Source organism: Macrobrachium nipponense, chromosome 38 (genome assembly GCF_015104395.2).
Source record: "Macrobrachium nipponense isolate FS-2020 chromosome 38, ASM1510439v2, whole genome shotgun sequence".
Taxonomy (NCBI): Eukaryota; Metazoa; Arthropoda; class Malacostraca; order Decapoda; family Palaemonidae; genus Macrobrachium; species Macrobrachium nipponense.
Window position 1 is genome coordinate 2,344,531 of NC_061098.1, and position 8,495 is coordinate 2,353,025.

General features: G+C 56.6%; 1 pseudogene; it reads right to left on the bottom strand.

Moving 5' to 3' along the window:
• The window catches only part of LOC135209564 (acidic mammalian chitinase-like), a 28,837-nt pseudogene extending 28,627 nt beyond the window's left edge, over positions 1 to 210 (bottom strand).
• Between the last annotated feature and the right edge of the window lie 8,285 nt (positions 211 to 8,495).

Below are 8,495 nucleotides of genomic sequence, written 5' to 3' on the forward strand. Positions count from 1 at the left end.
TGTACAGGAGCAAATATAAAGTCATGGGTTTGACTCTTGTAGGCATCCACTTCCCCCCCCTTGTAGGAGGAAGTGGTGGATATTCTGCTCCTATCCCTAGTGAAAGGGATAGGATGGGGCTCTGTCATATAGCTCACCTGCATCTCGTCCTCATCCAGCGTAGTGACGACCGTGGCCCTCTGCCCACAGGTAGAGGAAGGAGGAGACGGGAAGAGGGAGCCAGTCACTCACTCATTCACACATCCATCCACACAGTCACACCAGGACTCGATGCTGTTTCAGCCTGCGAGGGTCTGGGTTTGCTACACAACTTGTTGAGGCAGCCACCACGGGTCCCAAGGAAAAAGTATCCAAGGACCTGTGGGCAATATCCCGAAGGTAGAAGGACGTAAAGGTAGTCTGGTTAGACCAGACCCCTGCCTTCAGGACCTGCGCCACGGAGAAGTTCTTACGAAACGCCAACGAGGGGCCAATACTTCTGACTTCGTGAGCTCTCGGACGGACGTACGGATGTCGTCACTACATCAGCCTCATACGCCCTCCTGATGACCTCACGCAGCCAGAATGAAAGAGTGTTCTTGGATACTTCTTTCTTGGTTACCCCGGTGCTAACGAAGAGGCGTCGACACTCAGGCCTGAGGTGTCGAGTTTTCTTCAGATAGCGCCGTAGCGCCCTCACAGGACAAAGCAGCATCTCATCCGCATCATTATCGGTGAAGTCCATTAGGGAGGGAATCGTGAATGACTCGAACCTGTCGTCAGGGATCGACGGTTTCTGAGTCTTCGCAACGAGTTCGGGACGAAATCGAGCGTCACAGATCCCCATCCCCTGGAATGTCGTACATCATAGGAAAGACCATGAAGTTCCCCTACTCTCTTCGCCGATGCCAGGGCCAGCAAGAAGAGGGTCTTGAGGGTCAGATCCCTGTCTGACGACTCTCGGAGTGGCTCGAAGGGTCTTCGAGTCAAACTCCTAAGGACGAGAGTCACATCCCACGCAGGGGGCCTGAGTTCCCTGGGTGGGCAAGACCTTTCGAAGCTCCTCATGAGCAAGGAGATCTCGAACGAGTTCGAGATGTCCAATCCCTCAGTTTCAGGACGAGCGCCAAGGCGGCTCTGTATCCTTTGACTGTGGGGACTGAGAGGAGCTTCTTTCGGCGAAGAAAAAACGAAGAAATCCGCTACCTGCTGAAGAGTGGCTCTGAGAGGAGATAGACCCCGTCTACGACACCAACCACAGAAGACGGCCCACTTCCCCTGGTACACAGCTGCAGAGGACTGACGGACGTTTCCAGCCATCTCTGTTGCTGCGCTACGAGAAAAGCCTCTCGTTCGCAAAGAGATGGTGGATAACAGCCAGCCGTGAAGACGTAGGGACCTGGACTGCTCGGTGGTACCGCTCGACGTGTGGCTGGGCGAGAAGGTTTGTGCCAAGGGGGAATCTCTCTCGGTTCTCCTGCGAGAAGAGCCAGCAGGTCCGGATACCAAATGGCCTGTGGCCATTTGGGAGCCACCAGGATCATCCTGAGATTCGGGGTGACCAGTGCTCGACTGATCACCTTGCGAATCAGGCTGAACGGGGGGGGGAAAGGCATAGACGAAGAGGTTGTCCCACGGGTGTTGAAGAGCGTCCTCTGCAGCTGCCCATGGGTCCGGCACGGCCGAGAAGAACACTGGAGCTTCCTGTTGTGCCGGGTGGCGAACAGATCCACGACTGGTCGCCCCCACAGGTCGAAGAGCCTTTCCGCCACGTCCTGGTGTAAGACCATTCGGTCCCTATCACCTGATCCCGACGGCTGAGCGTGTCTGCTACTACATTCCTCTTCCCTGGAATGTAGCGTGCCGACAGCTCTATTGAGTGTGCCTCGGCCCACTCGTGCACCTGCCGAGTCAACTGGTACAACGGGAGAGACACTAGGCCCCCTGTTTGTTGACGTAGCCACCACCGTGGTGTTGTCGCACATCAACACCACTGAGTGTCCCATCAAGCGGTCCTGGAACTCTTGGAGAGCGAGGAACGCTGCCTTGAGTTCAGTACATTGATGTGAAGGTGCTTGTCGTTCTCGTCCCACACTCCTGAAGTCAGCAACTCCTCCAGGTGTGCGCCCCATCCCTCGGTCGATGCGTCTGAGAACAGCTGCATGTCGGGGGGGGAGTGCGCAGAGGCACTCCTCTTAAGAGGTTCCTGTCGTCCAGCCACCAGGCTAGGTCCTGCCTCACCTCCGGTGTCAGTGACACTGGAAAGCTTGGGGGATCCGTCGCCTGTGACCAACTCTCCTTTAGTCTCCACTGAAGAGACCGCAGGTGAAGAACGCCCGTGAGGGACTAACTTCTCGAGTGACGACAGGTGTCCGATCACGACTTGCCATCGCTGAGCTACCTGTTCCTGCCGAGACAGGAACTGGTTGGCTGCCTCCCTGAATCTGCTGATCCGCGAGTCTGCGGGGAAGACTCGCCCTGCTACCGTGTCGATCAGCATACCCAGGTACTTCATCCTCTGCTTGGGCTCGAGATCGGACTTTTCGAAGTTCACAACGATCCCCAGATCGCGACAGAACTCGAGCAGTGTCGATCCCTGTCCTGTAGCAACTGCGAGCGGGAGCTCGCCAGGACTAACCAATCGTCGAGATACCTCATCAGACGTATCCCGTGCGAATGGGCCCAAGCAAGCACACAGAGTGAACACTCGCGTGAACACCTGTGGGGCGGTTGGAGACCGAAGCAAAGTGCCCTGAACTGGTACACCGTCCCGTCGAGGATGAAGCGGAGGTACTTTTCTGGAGGACTGATGAATGGGTATTTGGAAATACGCATCCTTCAAGTCCACTGAAAGCATGAAATCGTTCTCCCTGATGGAGTCGAGCACTGAGCGTGCCGTCTCCATCGTGAACCGGGTCTGGCGAACAAACCGGTTCAGGGGAGAGAGATCTATCACCGGGCGCCAGCCTCCCGTAGACTTTTCCACCGGAAGAGTCGACTGTAAAAGCCCGGTGACTGATCCGTGACGATTCACAGCTCTCTTGCTCAGCATGGTCTTCATCTCCTGTCTCAATGCTACGTCCTTCGATGACCCTGGAACGTACGACTGCTGTTGGACCGGGTTGGAGGTGAGGGGTGGCCGAGATTCGAAGGGTAATAGATATCCCTCCCGAAGGACATCTACAATCCAGGTCTCGGCGCCGTAGCGCTGCCAAGTTGCCCAATGGCTGGCCAGGCACCCCCCCACTTCCGGCAGCAGGTGAGGGGGAACGCCGTCCCTAGCGTTTCCCTTTCCCCCCCCCTTTCTTCGACTTCTTCCCAGAGCCTCCACGGGAGGAGGAGGGCTGGGAGGAGGGCTGGTTACGGCTCCCCTTGGTAGAAGTCGAAGAAGACAGAGTCTTTCCCCGGGGCTTCGACGCCAGCTACCGTCTTAGCCACCGAGGACAAGCGCTAGCCGAGCTCTTAGACTTGGCCGCAGTCCGAGGCTGCCCAGAAGCCTTCGAGACTGCCTGGTGAACCAGACGGTCACTGTCGTCAGTGCGCCGTCTGTCCACCGCAGCGTCCACCATCTCTCCTGGGAAGAGAGACGTGGAACTCCGTAAAGGTCCGTTGCGAAGTCCCAACGCCGCTTCACGACCCCCGGCCGCCCTGGAAACCCGAGTAAGGACAGCGTCCCTTCGTCGGAGAACCAGGTTGGCCCACAGGTTCACCGTCTGGTGGGCAAGGAAGGAGATGGCTCTTCCTCCAGACTGGCAAACGTCTCCTAAAGGCCGAGTCATCTTCGGGAGAAATTCCCCACCCCCCGGAGTTGGCTGCGACCTTAGATACTGTGAGGGACCACAGATCTAGCCAGGAGACGGCCTGGAAAGCTGCCATGGCGGTAGATTCCAGGCCGAGTGCCTCTTGCTCGAGAACCATAGGTTCTCGGACAGGAGCTGCTGCAGAGACACACCCGGAGTCAGCCTGGCTAACTCCGGGTTCACCTGTTTGGGCGGCATCGGGTCTTCAGATGGCACGTAAAAACGCCGCTGTCGCAGCAGAGGAGGTGGAAGCAGCTTGCTCGACCTGCCAGACTTGAGCAAAACCGTCTTGTCCGGAGACAAGCGATTCAACCTGGTCCAGCAGAACTGAGTCCGCAAGCTCAGAACGCGGCAAACCCACCGTCGGTCTGGGTTCCCTCTTCGGGCCCCAGAATGACTCGAGCCGGGACGTGGGCTCGGAAGGTGGGAGCGGCGATCCTTCCGCGAGGTCGTTGTGCTGACGAATCAGCGCAATAACCTCGGCAAAGTTCCTCTGGATCTCAGGAGTGACTGCGTCCTGCGGAGTCGGACCATCCAGTCCCTCAACAGGAGCATCTCCCGACCACCTCCTCCCTCAAGGGGAGGAACAGCAACAGACCCTCTCGGTCTCCTCCAACCACTTGTGCGTATGACCTGGCTGGTCCGAGAACCGTTGCCTGGTACGTACGACGACGTGGTGGGATCCTGAGGGGCGACCAACCCCTCACGATCACTCCTCAATACCTCGCCCTCCCGGTGTAACCCGAGGAGGTTGAAGGTATGGGAGAGGCAGACCTGACGCTCCCTCCTTGCTCGCTGGCAGAACCAGTGGGCTTGGAAGACTGCAGGCGATCGCCAACCCGCGGTGGCGATCGAGCTGCAGACCTAGTCGAGCCGTCTCGCTGTGGAGAACGGCTGGACCGAGAACAGCGGCCCCGGTCTCGTGTGTCAGAGGAGCTGGTGCTGGTCGCCGTACCCGCTCGCTCTCTGTGAGAGTGACGGTCAGGCGACCGGCGAGCTCCACCCTGTCACGGTGAGACCGGTGCGTATCCTCACGGTGCGTCAGTTCGCTGGTACCAGCCAGCTGGCTGGTGCCGGCGAACGGGGGGACCTCTTCCCAGCCTCAGCCCGTGGCCCGGTCATGGACCGTCACGTCCGCCCGGTGTAGCCAGCTGCTCGCCGCGAGAGCGAGAGCTGGTCTGGTGAGAGTCGCGTGAGCGGCTGTCACCAGTCTTCCGCTCCGTGCCGTGAACCTGACGCTGAGCGGACTCAGAGGTCTGGTTCTTGGCTGCACGGCCGCTGTTAGGCGACCGTACACTCGGTACCTCTCGCGAACGACGAGGCCGAGACGGACCCTGCTGCCGTGGCCGAACCACTAACAGCAGGTGAGGAAGTGCCGGTGTTAGCCGGCACTCCTCTGGTCCCCGTAGTCTTCTTCCTTGCGGAAAAGAAGAGACGGGTCCTGCCCCCGAAGAAGCAGGGTGACCAGCGGAAGAACCCCCCGTCTCACCAGAGCGAGACGGGCCCTTAGAAGTTCCCGAAGGAGACTTCTTAGGGGGGGGGGAGGCGACTTGCTTCTTCTTCGGCGGGGAGCCCTTAGCCTTAGAAGAAGAAGGGGAAGGGCGGCAGACGACGACGACGACGAAGAAGACGATGAAGACGACGACGACACCTTCCTCCTCTTCTTCTTCTTCCTCGTCAACCTCCTCAGGACCGACGTCAGATCTGTCATCCAGAGCGGAGCCGGGGCTGCTGTTGCCGAAGCAACAGGGCCCGGACGCACCTGTCCGAACAGATCAGCATCGGGAGCAGCGATGCCAGGAACAGGAACAACGTCAGCAGGTGCAGGCATCACAGGAACGGCAGTAGAGACGGCAGGAGCAGGTACAGGAACGGCAGCAGTGGTCAACGTCACGTCCGTGAACGGCGGCTGGGCAGGTACGGCAGGCTGTGCAGGCGGTCCAGATGGACGGACCAGCGGCAGCATCCTTGGTACTGGTGGGAGGTCCAGGGGCGAGCTCTTCGGGCACACGAAGTCGGTCGCGGCAGCACGGCAAACCCAGGTGGCGGCATCACACTCCCCCGAGGTACGGCGACTGGCCCCTGCACCGATGTAGTAGGTGTTACAGAGACCGCGTGCGGGGTGTACACCAGGTGAGGAGGTGAAGCGTAGCCAGGTGTTGTAAGGGTCGTGGTGGTGGTCGTAACCGTCGGCATGGGTGTGACCGCCACGGAGCCAGCGAGATGGTAGAGCAGCCCCTGGACACTCGGCACGCCCTGCAGCCCCAACGATGCCCACACCTGTCGAGGTCGTCCTTCGCGGCAACCGCACCTGAGGAAGCAAAAGTCGGGTGATTAGGAGGATCCTCTACCCGCTCGCGCGAAGACGAACGGATAGAGGACCCAGAGTACAACTCGACGTCAGGGTATCTAGCGCCCTCCTCCACACTCGACAAGTCAGGTGAGGAGAAGGACCTAGAAACCCCCCCCCCCGAAGGGGAAGGCGCCAAACGTGGAAGCTAGAGCGGGTGCAGGAAAGAAGACGAAGTGTCCGTAACCAAAGGAGTCGCGGGAGAGCTTTCCGACGACTCCTTTGCAGGCCTTCGCTTCTTCCTGCCCTCATACAAAGTCCACTGCGCCTCCGACCAATTATTACAAACTTCACATGGCTCGGCTCGGGTGCATTCGCGCCCCCGACACCGAGTGCACAAAATATGAGGGTCAATCTCCGGGAATGAGCGGAACTTTCCGCATTTACGCCCTTCGGTACCCGGGCATAGTCTCCGTGGGGTAGCGAGGCGAGGAGATTCCATCATTGACAATAGATCACAATTAATTAGAAGAGAGAAATGATTGTACTTACAATGATTCTATCATACACAAACACAACCATATACTCAGGAAAGCAAACGACGAGAAGCGGGCAGAGAGCGTCGAACACACACGTCCACTCGCTGAGAGGCCGAAAGCAAAAGTGATTTGTTTACCTCCCAGTCGCGCGCGCGCGCCTGTCGGACAAGCAGTTAACTACCGAACCCCTTGTTCGAAAGCTTACGACCTATCCAGCTGCCGCTAGTACCTTCCTATTGTAAAAGGACCGAAGGTTTGTATGCCGTGTCGGAACAATTCTATTTTTCAAAGTATGGCTAAAATACATTTCATCGTTACAAACTACTGACTAGTCTATAAGACATAGAATAATTTGGCTTACATTAAGTAATGGGTTATTATTTATAAACATACAGTAAGCAATGATTTTGTATTTTTCATACACAGTACCTATAAAGTCCAGTATCATTCACCTGTTGGTGTTCCAGAGCTAGATATGACAATTTGTCTAAAATTGCATTTTTCCTAACTATACAAACCTGAGGTCCTTTTACAATAGGAAGGTACTAGCGGCAGCTGGATAGGTCGTAAGCTTCGAACAAGGGGTTCGGTAGTTAACTGCTTGTCCGACAGGCGCGCGCCAGCGCGCGACTGGGAGGTAAACAAATCACTTTTGCTTTTGGCCCAAGCAAAAAACTGCAGAGTGAGGGGTGGCATGACGGTGGGGCTATGTGTAAAAGGACCTCAGGTTTGTATAGTTAGGAAAAATGCAATTTTAGACAAATTGCATTTGTTCCGACACGGCATACAAACCTTCGGTCCTTTTACAATAGGAAGACTCACTTCTTGGTGGGTGGAATCTGAGTCTTTTGTGAACAGACTGGTGTTCGCCCAACCTTGGAAGCCTCCCTGGTCGTAAGAGCGAGGGAGGGATCCAAGCCTCTGTCCGATTGATCGGGGTGTGCACCGCAGGATCAATGGTCAGACCTCCTGGACCGAGTACTAAGAGAGAGGCAAGCGTATCTCTTCGTACCAGCAATGTAAGAACTTGTTCCTGTACAGGAGCAAAGTTAAAGTCATGGTTTTGACTCTTGTAGGCATCCACTTCCCCCCCTTGTAGAAGGAAGTGGTGGATATTCTGCTCCCATCCCTCGTGAAAGGGATAGGATGGGGCTCTGTCATATAGCTCACCAGCATCTCGTCCTTATCCAGCAGGGTGATGACCGTATCCCTCTACCCCCAGGTAGAGGGGAAGAAAAAGATAGAAAGAGAAGCCAGTCACTTTCTCATCACTATCTATTCATACAGTCACACCAGGACTCGATGCTGTTCAGCCTGCTAGGGTCTGGGTTAGCTAGACGACGTGTTGAGCAGCCACCACGGGTCCTAAGGAAACCGATCCAAGGACCTATGGGCAATATCCAAGAGGTATAAGGAAGTTGCCGGTGGTCTGGTTGTACCAGACCCCTGCCTTCCATACCTGCGCCACGGAGAAGTTCTTACGAAACGCCAACGAGGGGCCAATACTTCTGACTTCGTTGAGTTCTCGGACGGGACCTACGGATGTCGTCACTACCATCAGCCTCATACGCCCTCCTGAAGACCTCACGCAGCCAGGACGAAAGAGTGTTCTTGCATACTCTTTCTTGTTTTTTTTGACCCCAGTTGCTAACGGAGAGGCGTCGACACTCAGGCCCGAGGTGTCGAGTTCTCTTCAGATAGCGCAGTAGCGTCCTCCCAGGACAAAAGCAGCATCTCATCCACATCATTATCTGCATGACGCTCCCGTACTCTCTTCGCCGATTGCCAGGTCCAGCAAGACGAGGGTCATTTGAGTTCCCTGGTTGGCAAGACCTTTGGTTTGGAAGCTGCCTCCTAAGCAAGGAGATCTCGAACGAGTTCGAGATG